Genomic DNA, 15,371 nt, shown 5'->3' on the forward strand with positions numbered 1-15,371 from the left:
ATGCTACGACGTTCTGCGAATGATATAAAGTATCGCTTGCAAGTACAACAAAAGGTAGATTGTATAAAAGCATGAGTTGAAACGGCAACCGTAGAAAGCCAAAAACCATGCACGCGCCAACTAGCCGAAAGTTTTCTTGCTATTTGAGTATAAACTATTTATAAATAACTTGTGTTATAGCTTATGGTCAGTGCTTCAGTCAGATTTTATTTATTTCCAGTTATATAAATAAATCAAAAGGTTTCACACATTTATTTCTGGCTTTCTTGACCGGAATTAACTCATGTCTTTCTTTATTGACTCAAGAGCCTAAATTATATATACATTCACCCCGATTCGAACCTGGCATCATGTTTGCTAACAGTTACACTATACGTATCATTCCATTAAAGTAATAGTTCTTCAGAAGTATGTTCAGTTTAGGATTAGGTTCCAGGAATGCCGTATCGGAACCACTTCGGGAATCAAACTTGGAGCCACGTCCACCGAAGTTTACAACGTTAACTATTTGTGGGACCGCAGTGCCTCGGTGCTAGTGCTCAATTGAGATGCATGGGGGTCCTTGATTCTAACTCACACTTCATGGATTTTCTCCAGATTCTACCGTTTTCTCCCACTTTCTCCAACATTACATTCACTATCGTTGCTAGTAATTTTGCCTTTTATGCAGGCGGTCCCGGGTTCGACTCCATGGTCGGAAAGTTACAAAAGCCTACCTAGTGTGCTGGCCGAGGGACGTCATCCCTTGTATGATATGGACTAAAATGACCAATATATGCCGAAAGCCTAGAAGTATAATAACAATAATTCAGATTGGTTGATTATCATAATCACCATCTCCCTTAACCACGGAGCAGGGGGAAAATTATTTTTTTGTTTAACGGATTATACCCTTTACGCTAAGGGAGACAATGATTAACACTGCAGTGGTCGCGCTTTTCAGATTACGTGTTTGGTCACATGGGCTTAATTTTTTTTTCACTGGGTTATATTTATAGTACTGTTATTATATGGTGGGTGGAGAGTATAAAGCAAAGTATAACGCACATTTTAATATTTTTTTTTTATTATTTAAAGAAAAACACATTTATAAGACTTTTTGTAATTTTAACAAAACTCATAACAAACTTATAACAAAACTTATTCATTTTATTGTTAATCAGGCAAGCAAACGCCCTAACAGGCATGCGAGCATTTTTTGCATCACCCTGAGGGCCAGGTGCATGAAAAGGAGGTATTATATTGATATGAGGCTTAAATACCAGCGGGTTGGCTCTCTTTTCTTACCTCTTTCCCTATCTATTTAAAACTCACGTAAATCAAGTTTAGGTAGTTGAGGTTCTCCTGTACTTCTTGCTAATAGTGGAATATCTTCCTCTGCTACTTCTGCAAGTAGTGGAGGTTCTGCTGCAGCCTCTGCTTCTTTGTTTTGTTGATCTCCATTACTGTCGAATTCAGAAGAAACTTCATTATCAATCAAAAGGTCTTCCTCTACTTCGTCTGGGTCTTTTATACCAACAATGCTGTCACAGTCACTCTCTGTTTCATCTAACCACTTAGGTATCTGTTCACGCTCTCGGTCCGACATTTTGAACACTAATTATACCCAATATACAAAAAAAGAAACACAATTATACCAAAAACAAAAATGATCAAGTTTTAAAAAAATGTAGTCCGTGTTTGGTCGCGTGGATCACAATAGTGATCCAACTATAAAAACGAGCACCCGATAAACGCACTTTTGACAGCAGGAATGCTGTGACAGCACTGGTCTTTGTTTCACATGATGTGGGTCGAAGGTAGATGGCTGCTCAAAGTCAAGCTTTGTACCAACTCCTCGTAGCAACAAAAGATATACCCCTGGATCACAATAGTGATCCACTGCAGTGTTAAAGCAGGTGAATGATGATGTACCGTAAGAACTAATGGAGGGGGGGTTTCCTCCATAAGAGGGTGACGGAGATGGGCCCGAAGTATGTTTCACATATTTTTCGAGGGCACACTTGAAATAGAAAATTATTTTTTTCAGTTTAACAGATTATACCCTTGACACTAAGGGAGACAATGATTAAAGCAGGTGAATGATAATGCACCGTAAGAACTGATGAAGGGAGGGTTTCCTCCATAAGAGGGTGACGGAGGTGGGCCTGAAGTATGTTTCACATATTTTCCGAGAGCACACTTGAAATAGAAAAGCTCTAGGCCCTAACTCAGCATACATTTATATACTTTCTTTACACAACTGTACTAATTTAACAGGGAAATGATTGATCTAGCATGAACATTTGATTTTACACTTCATCTGTTTGCTTTCCCTTATAAAAAACTTTTTTTTCTGAAAATATAGGAAGTATTTTCCAATTACTTATCGTGTACAGAATAATACCCGTTCAACACTACATAGACGTATTGGCTTGTAGTATTGGTCCCCTCCCCCGAAAGCTTGGACCCCCCCATCAACAAAAATTCTGAATGCGCACCTAATTTCTCGTCTCGCTTTTGTCTCGTGGGCAAAACTATAGATATAACACATTGACTTGATACCTAGTCTTCCATTCGAAGCGCTGCTATCGGCTGAAGGAAATCCACTCCTTTTCGCTAAGCCTCTCTCGCTTAGCAACAGCTGAAACCTTATTAGCTCTACGCGTGGGTGTGTCGAGGGTGTGGGTTTTAGTTCGCATTTTTGCCACGGATCAAGACATTTTGGCAGCACTATAGATAGACCGATCATGAAAGAACATTAATGCAATTGATACACTTCACCGTTATAATTGAGTGCATTTATTTGAATATTAATATCAATTACTCTTACAAACTAGCATTAGATTGAATAATCACTACAGACATGTTAGTAAATAATTTACCTTGTTAATCGTTTTAAAATTATATTTTCCGTATGGAATCATCGTTATTTTAATCGCAATTTAAAAAAAAAAAGAAAAACAGAAAGAAAATGATAATTATTACTGTTTATTTTATGTACTGTAATTTATTAATGAAATAACACGTTGAACAAGTGGTAAGCTAGTAATTTTATGCGAATTAGTATGTAATACTTTTGTTTAGAGAAACAAGAAAGCAAAAACGGAAGCCATATTATTTAGTCATAATTTCTTGTTCACTTTATAAATACTCCCACACGTGTAATGAATATGGTAAGCAGTAAAACAAGCTACACACATTTCTTCTTTCTTTTTTTTGTTATTTAATAAGTAGATCATGCATTTGAGCTAGCATGCGGTAAAGTTAACGTTTTAAGTATACCGGAAGACTTGTTCTTATATATTACTGTAACGCACATTTTAACATTCTTTTTTTTTTCCTTTTTGTTTCGTTAAAACTTAACGATATGCTTACTCTTCTTCAAGTTAACATTAAAGGAAATCTAACTACGCTGTAGAAGAAAATGAACCTGACCATCACGCGACCAGAAATTTCGTCTGAGGAGTTACCGCTGTACAACACAGTACCTTACAACTTTTTAAGCGCGTGATATTTTACACCTAAAAGTTTACCAGCCTGTTAAACTATGTAATTTAAACAGAACATGATTAGTTCATTTTTCATATCTTCTGATGGTTTTCTTTAACCTGTGTTAGTTGTTTACGTTTTAAAAAGGAAAGGGGAGAACATATTTAATTATTTCGAACAAGCTTTTCATTCGTGGAGGTTGAACACAGTTTAGAGTGATTAATTATAAACTAGGCTGGTTGAAGAAAATGATTTTCTTCAGTTTATATGGCATCTCTTAATCAAAATGTATTATCTCTCCTTGTAGGGAATGTAACCTCCCTCCCCCAATCTAATCCAAGTGGTACCCCCATTCCTGAGTAAGGTTGATCTAAACCCGCACCTCAGAAACAAGAATACAACAAGGAATCAGAAACGGGAAGAGAGATTACAGGTTGGAGCTTGTGTAGATCATTGAAGTTTGATGAGAGTATTGGATTTTTATTTTTTTTTTAAAGAAACTAGGATTTCAAATTAACAAAAATCTAACAACAATTTTATTTTCTTAACAAAATACAAGATTTCTTTAAATCAAGAAAATTTTTATTCATTGGTGATACTTTCCGAGTGGTAAGATTTCTTTTTTTAAAAAAAAAAAATTAAATTGGAGAAAGAATGAATGGGCCTCAAATAACACTTATGCACAAAAGATACTGAATGAAATATTCCGATAGCACGTCTTAACATAAACCGCGACCAACGTACCAGCTATTCAACAGCCCAAGGGAAAAAAAAAGAAAAAAAGAAATACCTCGTTCCGCGAGTGTCACACACACACGCACACGCTCCTCCATTCAATCCAGTCTACCCAACTAATCACAAAAACAACACAACATTGGACAGACAGGAAAAAAAAGAAAAAAAATACAACTGAATCAAAATTTAAAGAAAATAAAATAACACTTACCAATCACTCGTTCAGGCATACACCTTGCTCGACAACTCCCTCATTCTCTCGGTTTTAATCAAATTCGGAAAAAAAGAAAAATGCAACATAATTCGCCACGAAACGTTAATAATACCGAACGTAAAGAAAGAAACTAAATACTCGCAAAAATACTCTCTTCGAAGAAAATATGTTACTAATTCCCGAAACAAAAGTAATTTTGGTATACGTGCAGTCCATTCATCCTTTCCTCAATTTGGTGATGTACACAGCTAACACGATTCAACAGGAATGGCGGAGTCGGCCCTCGTGCTCAGCTATCAGCAGACATGCAGGGTTGGAAACTCCTCTGTGGAGAAATATCATACATATAAATTTTAATTATCGTACTTTTCATCTCTATTGTAAACGTACGTTACAATTGACCGCCTGTGTGAGAAAAAAAAAATTGAAACAATTTTTTTTTTTTTACTCTTATTAATCAATCTCTAAGTTTAATTCTTTAACTGAACAAATACTTTTCTCAAATATATATATATAAATTTTAAATTATTCTTTAATTAATTTACTCTAATTCAATTATTGAATTTACTATTTAATAAACTACTTAAAAATTAAAAATTCTCAATATCTCTCAAATTCAGGAAAAATGCAAATTTTTACAAATTCCAATCTATTCAATCTTTAATTTTTGCACATGAATATATCATAAATTTACAAAATTTAGACAATCTACATAATCTTTAATTAAATGTCACCATGGTCCATTATAATTTCTCTAATTAGAGTTCTGCTTGGCCAAGCTTCTGTCAATACCGAGTTACCTAGGACATTCTGATAAGATTTGAATCCCACTGGAAATATAAGACAAGTCATTAATAACAACATAAGTAAATTAATCTTATCTAATCTAAATTAGTCTATTCTATTTTCTTCTAGTCTTTTAGTCATTCCCCACATTATTTATTGATCCATCTTGATTCCTTCTGGCAAAATATTTCTTTATTTCCGATACATGAGCTCTCTTATACTCCTTTTCGTTATTTGGATTCACTGCTAAAATAGTATTCTTCGTAAGAAACCTCTCAATAGTATAGGGCCCTATCCATTTATTCGCCAGGCCTTTAGTTGTCTTATCACTAAGGGAACTCTTTACATGCGATTTAACTAATATTAAATCTCCTACATTAACATATACAGGTTGCCTTTGTTTTTCAAATATTTTCTTACGAGTTTGCCATGATCTTTTCATATTTTCTATTGCTAATTTCCAAATCTGTGCTTGATCTTTTTTGTTTACATCCTGATCGGACACGCACCAATGATTTTCTAAAGGGGTGTTAAACGGTCGACCATAATACAATTCATTAGGTGCTGCCTTCAAACCCGAATGTTCACAAATATTTAAGCTATATTGTAACTCGTAAATATTCTTCGCCCAATCAGTTTGTCGTTCTGAATAATAAGCCCTAAGCGTCGCCTTTAATGTTTTAATGAATCTTTCAGATATATTCGCCTCAGCGTGATAAGGCGAAAGCCTGATATGTTTAATACCAACACTATACATAAAACTCTTGAAGGTTTCTGATGTAAATATACTTGCGTTATCCGTTGACAACGTCTCTGGAAACGCATATTTACAAAATAATTCATACAGTTTATTAACAACTATTCTAGCATTTAAATTTGATAATTTTTCTAACATAACGAAACGAGATGCGTTATCTACACAAATCAAAAGATATTTAAAGCCTTTAGATCGTGGCAAAGGACCAGCTAGATCGCACATCCAGTTCTGATCTATACGACTAATGACTTTGGATCCTAATTCACCCATTTTCCTTTTATTACACTCTTTTACCTTTTGACAGATTTCACAAGATTTTACAAACTCATTTACCTCCTCAATTACTTTCGACCAAGTATACCTTTTAAGTATTTTAGCTAGTGTTCTCCGAATTCCTGAATGTCCACCTGTTAGCTGTTCATTATGATAGTATTCCATAATACCTCTTTTCAAACTGTCAGGAACTACAATTTTATAAGGGTTTGAAACCGCTTTAGTTTTCTTTACTAGCAATTTATCACTAATTAAGTAATTCTCTACTACTTGGCCTGATTCAATTTTCTTAATGATTTGATTCAATTCTGGATCGGATCTTTGTGATTCTGAAATTGGTTTATGAGCGAATGGATGTTTCCAAATATTTACCATAGCTAAATTACTTTCTCTAATTTTACTTCCCAAACCTGATTCTGTTAGATCATAGTCTACGGGATCATAAAGACGTGATAATAAATCAGCTAACTTATTATCACCTGATCTAATATGGTGAATAGTAAAATCAAAACTACACAGTTGTTCAACTAATGGTCCATACTTTAATAGTCTTTTAGGGTTTCCTAATATCCAACTTAAAGATTTATTGTCCGTATAGACTACAAAATGATTAACTAAATAATGTTTAAAACGAGTAATGGTTTTCACCAAACTAATAAACTCTATCTCGTATATTGACCGATGTCGATCTGGTTCACTTAATTTTTTTGAATAATATGCCACAGGTCTTACGTTATTATTTGCATCTAATTGACCTATCCATCCACCTATACTTTTACCACACCCATCGACATAGACGAAAAAAGGCTTACTTAAATCAGGTGTCTTTAAGATAGCATGTGTAGATAATAACTCTTTTATCTCTTCAAAGGCTCTTTGTTGTTCCCTTTCCCATTTAAAGGGTTTCTTAGGTGATCTCAAATCAGTAAGAGGAGCCAATATATCTTGTACATTTGGCAAAAACTTAGCCAAAAAATTTATTACCCCTAAGAATCTCATTAAACCTTTTCTATTTTTAGGAGGAGGCATATTTTTAATTGCCAGGATTCGAGTTGGATCAATTTGAATTGAATCACCGTCGACTAAGAATCCTAGATACATAATTTTCTTTTTACAAAAATAAGATTTTTCCTGTGAGATTGTTAACCCATGTTTTCTTAAACGATTTAATACCTTTTGAACTACCCTTCTATGTTGTTCAAAATCTGAATGAGCACACAATATGTCATCATAAAATATCTTTACTCCTTCATTTTCTAAATCTCCTAAGATTTTGGTCATAGCTCGAGCTAATAAATTACTACCAGTCTTTATTCCCATTGGTACACGGATAAATCTATAACATCCCTTAGGAGTAACGATTGTTGTAATCGACCTAGACTCTTCACTAATGCGAATTTGGTGGTATGCTTTGGACAAGTCCAGTCTGGAAAAGAAACGGCAACCAGCTAAACTAGCCAAACATTCTTCCATATTAGGAGTCGGAAAAACATCCCCTAAGATCATAGAATTCGCTTGAGTATAATTACCAACAAGTCTATGACTGCCATCCCGATTCTTAACTAAGAAACAACTGCTGCCATATTCGGAACAATCAGTTTCCTCAATAATACCTTCATCTATTAATTTCTTTATAAGGTCATCAAAAATTTTTTGTTTTTGTTTAGGAATCGGAAAGGGATTATGTCGAAATGGCTTTTGATCTTTCAAATATATTTTACATTCATAATCTCTCAAACATCCTATTTTTGATGTAATAACATCAGAATAATTAGCTCTTAGGTCGTCAACAAATTGCTGAACTTCAGGGTCTAGGTGATCCCAATCACTATCCTTAGGACTTGTGGGCAAAGTCCTTTCATTTGGTTTTTCACTCTGTGTGTGAGAGTTTTCCACCTGCGTAATTATAGGTTTCTCTCCTGAGGTGTCGTCCTGAGAAGGTCTATTCATCATGCGCAATAATTCATTAAATCGATGTGAAAATTGTTCATCGATATCCGAAATATCAGACTTATTATCCGATAATTGTTGTTTATCCGAACAATCCACGTGTTGCACCTCACTAGTTTCTAAATTGGAATTCAAATTCCTTTCCGAACTCACTATGTTAATCTTAAAATTGTTTTGGTCACCCTTGTCAACCGATCTAATCTGCTTATCGATTTTCATCCATTGGCCAACTAAGTCACCAGAGGTACTAGGTATATCTAATCCTGGAACATGGTTATCCAGACCTCCAGATGTTAAAGGACAACTCAATTTTTCCAAATGGCCATCCCTATTCACAGACTTAAATCCATTTAAACCCTGATCTGAAGAATTAATTGTCTCTTGTAACCTTAACTGTTCACATTGTCTTCTCATATGATCTCCCATGGTTCCCGATGTTAAATTCTGAGATCCTGTATAATGGCCAAGCACGTCTCCTGATTTAAACCCATCGATGTTATTAAATGCTTTATCCTGAAAATTATCTCGTAAGGAGTCCTCTTTTGATTTATAAAACTGGCCATTACGACGTATTGATCTCAACCTCACATCAGATTCCATGAATTGGTCACCATGATCTCCCGGTGTGAACCCTTCGACTTGATTTTGGATGTCATCATTCCGATCACTAAAGTTAACTGGCACATACCGAGTTGAAAATAAGTCAATCATATCGCCTGATCTAGGTTTATCATTATTAATATGAGACTGGCCACCACTATCACCTGATGTAAACCCCTGAGTAAAAATTCGAAATTGATTTTCCATCAATTTAGGGTTAACTTCTTCATTCCGTCCCTGTCTATATATATCACTTCCTTCTAAGTTCAACATACTAGATTCTATTTGTGAATGGCCATCTAATTCACCGGATCTCAATCCCGTTCTATTAATCGACAAGTAATCCTCCACCGGATTCACTAGTTCTAATTTAAACTCATTACTATAATTTCGTGACTGGACATCTCGATCACCAGACAAGATTTTTCCTACTGATGGTGTACACTGGCCAACCACATCATCCGATGTCAATCTCATCTTCGATTGCAATGGAGATCGCATTCGGTCATATGTTCTATCACTCTCCGCTGATACTTGCGGACTATAAATATTTTTAGTAGTCTTCCTAGAATGGCCTGACAACTCTCCTGACCTATCACTACTGCTAGGTATAGTCAATAATTTTTCCTCTATTTCCTCCAATGACCGATTACACTGAACACTGGTTTCTAATAAATTTTTAAAAACTAAATTTCGGTAGAACTGTGTTCCCTTATTTTGAGAAGGACGTAAACACATATAAATATATGCGGACAGCTGATCTCCTCGAGTTAAATCACTTCGTCCATTATATGAAAAATGAACTGAAGTCGAGGTTCCCTCTGTTAACCATTGTATAGATGTTCGTCGCAATCCATCGCGTAACCAAAGTATGTCATTGACCAAATCTACCTTTGCTAGTAAAGCTTTCAAATATGGAATGCCTAGCAAAATACTACACGGGAACGGATCCACCACACGAAAACACACTGCTTGTTTAACTCCTGCCACCTCAATGTTCAACGTAATTTCTTTGTTCGAAACTAATTTACCAGCAGCAGTAGCCACTTCAAAAAGTTGAACTTCTTTCGATTGGTTCGGATTTATTTTAAGTTTTTCTAACAATTCGCCAGAGACAAAATTAAAAGAGCTGCCTGTATCAATATATATTTTCACATTCACCCCATTCACACGACCACTCACCAAGGGTGCCGTTTTATTTTGAGCAACAGATGGTACCACTTTTATAGCATTGGAATCACCAAACCCAAAATTCCGCCTATTTGTTCCCGACTGTACATTACTTTCTTTCCAATTTTTATTCCTAAACTTATTTTCATATTTATTTCTTTGTTTACCTGTATTTACACAACCATCACTTGGAGTCCTTCCCTTGTGAGTTACATCAAACTTATTATCAGCGCGACTCTCTTTCAAATTATGGGAGCTATAATTACTTACATATTTTTTATCTTTATTTTCTTTACTTGCTAACCTACTATATTCAACTTTAGAACACTTATACTGTTGATATTCAAATACTTTCCTACGCAATTCCTCCAAACTACTCGGAATAGTGTTGCCTAAGCATTTAAATTTAATCGCAGGATTTAAACCATTTACAATTATGGACATTAATTCCATCTCAGATCTCGTAAAATTTAATAATTTCGAAGCATTTACTACAGAATCAATATAGTGTTCTACTAATTCATGAACTCCCATTTTTCTATAAATTCGGTCCGCAATTAACGAACTCCTCACTACAGGCGTAACAAATTTCGTCATTAAACGATCTTTCAAATTCTCCCAGGGAATATTCGATAACATAGCAGTTTGCATTTCTTTTAAAAATTCTCCACTGCACTTTACTGATGAAGCCATTAAAACCATACCTAAAGGATAATAGGAATCACTTAGGATCTCCTGGATTCGCAGCAAGAAATCAAAAACAATAAAACTATTATGCCCATTTACATTACTAAATTCACGGAATCGGCCATCCAAAATTCCAGAAATTTTCTTAAAATTATAATTAATAACCTGCTTTTCATCCAATCTAGACCAAGGTACAGAATTTCCTACACAACCTAATGATGATATTTCTACATTATCGTCTCTACTTTGAACCTGGCGAACTGATTCATTTTCGTATCTATTAGGAAATTCCCTATTTCCTATATTCCCTTCATATACATGTCCCTGATCTGACATTGACCTATTAATAGTACGTTGATCTATCCTATTAGAAGGACCAACTTCCAATGGAAATCTAGGAAATCTACTTTGTTCTGGGACTTGTGGAACAGCTCCTATTCTAATCTGAGGATTAACTATACTACTCTCATCAAAGTGTACAGATAGTCTTCTAGGAGTTGGATTACTAAAACTAGGCATACGATATCCAAAATTATTCATATTTCCAAAATTTTGATTACTCTGCCACGAATTCTCCTGCCACAATGGAGGATTTCCAGTATAACAAGGGTTAAAATCACTAATTCCGCATACCGTAGGCGTTTCAAGCATATCGCTAGATCCCCTTGTCGCCATTTGCGAGTTAAATCCGAACATTCTATTACTCTCACTATGCAGACTTCTTTCAGTACTTCGAAAAGGTACCGACGAACCTGAAGGTATACTACTCAAATATGAATATCCCGTTTGATCTACAGTAAAAACATCATCGGGCATATTTATATATACTGATTCGTCTCGCGATTCCATTTCATTACACAAAACAATATAGGCAAACAATAAATATAAATTTAATTTTCTACTCACACTACTTACTCTACTAGATACACAAAAATACATTAAATAATTACACTCTACACTCTTAGGATTCTCAATCGATCGGCATTCAATAATACGTACTAACAAATTCAAAAAAGAAGAGAAAAATTTTTTTTTTTTTTTTTTAAAATCCTTTTTCAAGAGGGGGGGGGGAATATTTAATAACCACCAAATTACAAACGTACGCTTCACTATCTCGAAAATAAGGAATGACTTTACAAATATACTATACAAAGTCATTTATCCTAATATCGTGCCTAGTATACATTAGCCTTATTACTTTCTTTTGATATTCATTTCCCACAGAGAAGTGACCGACATTCACTGTTTTTAATGACCGAGAAATCACCACTCATCAATACAAACTGATATACTAATGATTTAATTTAATTTTTCTTTTATACAAATGAACCACCCTATATTTAAGAACTTCTAGTATCACCTTTCTATCCAATGCTCCCATCAATTTGGATAATTATTCCAAATTAAGCATTCCTGTTGAACTTACCTTGTAACCTCCCTCCCCCAATCTAATCCAAGTGGTACCCCCATTCCTGAGTAAGGTTGATCTAAACCCGCACCTCAGAAACAAGAATACAACAAGGAATCAGAAACGGGAAGAGAGATTACAGGTTGGAGCTTGTGTAGATCATTGAAGTTTGATGAGAGTATTGGATTTTTATTTTTTTTTTAAAGAAACTAGGATTTCAAATTAACAAAAATCTAACAACAATTTTATTTTCTTAACAAAATACAAGATTTCTTTAAATCAAGAAAATTTTTATTCATTGGTGATACTTTCCGAGTGGTAAGATTTCTTTTTTTAAAAAAAAAAAATTAAATTGGAGAAAGAATGAATGGGCCTCAAATAACACTTATGCACAAAAGATACTGAATGAAATATTCCGATAGCACGTCTTAACATAAACCGCGACCAACGTACCAGCTATTCAACAGCCCAAGGGAAAAAAAAAGAAAAAAAGAAATACCTCGTTCCGCGAGTGTCACACACACACGCACACGCTCCTCCATTCAATCCAGTCTACCCAACTAATCACAAAAACAACACAACATTGGACAGACAGGAAAAAAAAGAAAAAAAATACAACTGAATCAAAATTTAAAGAAAATAAAATAACACTTACCAATCACTCGTTCAGGCATACACCTTGCTCGACAACTCCCTCATTCTCTCGGTTTTAATCAAATTCGGAAAAAAAGAAAAATGCAACATAATTCGCCACGAAACGTTAATAATACCGAACGTAAAGAAAGAAACTAAATACTCGCAAAAATACTCTCTTCGAAGAAAATATGTTACTAATTCCCGAAACAAAAGTAATTTTGGTATACGTGCAGTCCATTCATCCTTTCCTCAATTTGGTGATGTACACAGCTAACACGATTCAACAGGAATGGCGGAGTCGGCCCTCGTGCTCAGCTATCAGCAGACATGCAGGGTTGGAAACTCCTCTGTGGAGAAATATCATACATATAAATTTTAATTATCGTACTTTTCATCTCTATTGTAAACGTACGTTACAGGAAGAAAAATTTACCTCGTTATAAACAGAAGAATAAGTTGAACACTTTAACTCATTTCCTTTGAGCATATTCCTGTATTTAATTTTTCGTATATTTATTAGGATCAAGCTAATGCATTGTATAAAATTGAACTGTTATTAGAGCGTACTGAGATATTTCGTTTCATTTTCAGAAAGAACGAGGAACGACTTCCACTATAGGTACAGAGACGCGAATTAGTCCTAGAATCGACAGTCCTATTTGCGACAGGAACTGTATCTGTCATATGAGCGACCAATTCATTTATATTGAGATGATACGATTCTCTCTCGTAAAAGATGTTTGCCTCTGGCGTTATTAGCGTCCGAATAACCTTGCTATGAAAAATGTACGTGCCAGTGATACTGTTCGTCAAATATATTTTCCCTCTTGTGCATGCAAATAAAACTTATCTTAATTTTCAGTTAGATTTGTCATAAAACATATCAAATAACTTAACGATACAACAGGAATATTTCCATGAAAAGTATATTCCTATGTAATTAATTATTGAAAATCTAATTGTAATATCCCTTTCCTTCAAAAACCCAGTTAACAGACCGAATCGTTCGCTCAGAGGACAGTTAACAGTTCCTGTCGCACATAAGACTGTCGCAAGTAGGACGACACCCAGAGACGCGGCAAGAACCCGCCTTAGCGCCTCCCCCCTGACCAACCAAACCAAAAAGTTCCCTGACTACACCTGATATTGGCATCACACAGTAATTCTTCTATTCCATTTGTTCTTCAAGTGGTAAAGCTTGATTTCATAATTACAGTACGTAATTTAATTTTTGGTACGAAATAAAACACCAAACTAATTAGAATTTGATTGCCAAATAATCTGAGAATAACATGCTTGACATATTCTTATAGTTGTATCATAATAACCGCAAATCACAACTTATATCGGGATGTGCATATGTGTAGAATGAATCAACAGTCTGTTGCTTTAGAATAGAATATTTAATTATGGCAAAGAGACAAGATGTTGTCTGGAGTATTATACGCGGACATTTTGCAAATCTGTTAAATCGATGTAAGTTAAATGAAAACACAAAAAGATGGAACTAAAATTTAACTTTGTGAGGTCTTGTGGCTGCAAAGATTTTAACAATGTCCTCAAAAGAGAGATTTGAAGCTAACTTATGCTTTATGAATATGATCCTAAGATTGGTGAGACGTTGTCCTGTTAAGTTCCTGAGGTATTTTTTTATATATATATATATATATAATCTTTAGTTTGCTAAAACTCCTTTCCTTGCCTTATAGTAAAAATAAATATTTGCCCAGTTTTGCGGTCCCCAATCCAGTGCGCGGGTCACAAGCCCCGTTCGCTCCCCCCTTAGTTACGTCACTGTATAGCTACAAGAACTGGTTGCCACAGAAAAATCTTGAATTACTACACCTGACTGAAATGTACTTTCCGAGCGTTCAAATTACACCTAACTTTTGATGATTCCCATCTTCCTATCCAGTTCACCTCATATTAGCCTTAGTACTAAAAAGGAACTTTAAAACTTCAAATCAACTGAACTAATCTGTCCATTTTGTTGTTCACGAGATTAGTTAATAAACAACTCTGTACTTCTCACCTAAAAAGTACTCGTGCACAACCAGCAGGCAACAATAATTACAGTAATCTGTTTAGTCTTAATTCCGTTAATTGGCTCCCTTCCGCTTAAAACGCAGTCCGTAATTTACCACAAATTAGTGAACATTATTCGGTGCATTTCTTGCATGTTGTGGCAAAACGAAGCACTGTTAATGAACGATAAGTAAACAATGTGTCTTATGTTTACTGTTTGACGAACACAGGAAAGTGTCAGACAACAATGCCAAGCGTTATGAGACGAACAACGAAGTAGATGATGGATGGGCGGAGTTCTGAGCCAAAACCCACCAAACCATACAAACGAAAACATTTTTTTCCTGTGTACATATGTAAAAGAAAAACATTGCAATACACACACACCCTCTATTCTATTCTGTCTTAATATGTACCAGACGTATGTTGACCCGCCCGCCCAAACATGTCTAGAATTCGTTCTCGTAGAAAAGGGTCCCCTTGTTCTCGGTGTCTGCGGGTAGCCCTTCCGGTTAGGTTGTCAAATGAAGAAGCTACATAACACCTCCAACTGTGTTCTCTATTCATATCCCGATCATAATGACTGCTATTTGTTCAGATATTTTTGCAAGTTTTTCTTCTTCTTTCTTTTGAGTCACTTTTATCTTCCTCGAAATCGC

General features: G+C 35.1%; 1 protein-coding gene across 1 annotated transcript in view; it reads left to right on the forward strand.

The window, feature by feature from the left end:
• LOC145664858 (uncharacterized) overlaps positions 1–15,371 on the forward strand; it is a 191,118-nt gene that overhangs the window by 129,624 nt on the left and 46,123 nt on the right. The window lies entirely within an intron of this gene.

This window comes from Thermobia domestica, chromosome 11, assembly GCF_964235325.1.
Source record: "Thermobia domestica chromosome 11, izTheDome1.hap1.1, whole genome shotgun sequence".
NCBI lineage: Eukaryota > Metazoa > Arthropoda > Insecta > Zygentoma > Lepismatidae > Thermobia > Thermobia domestica.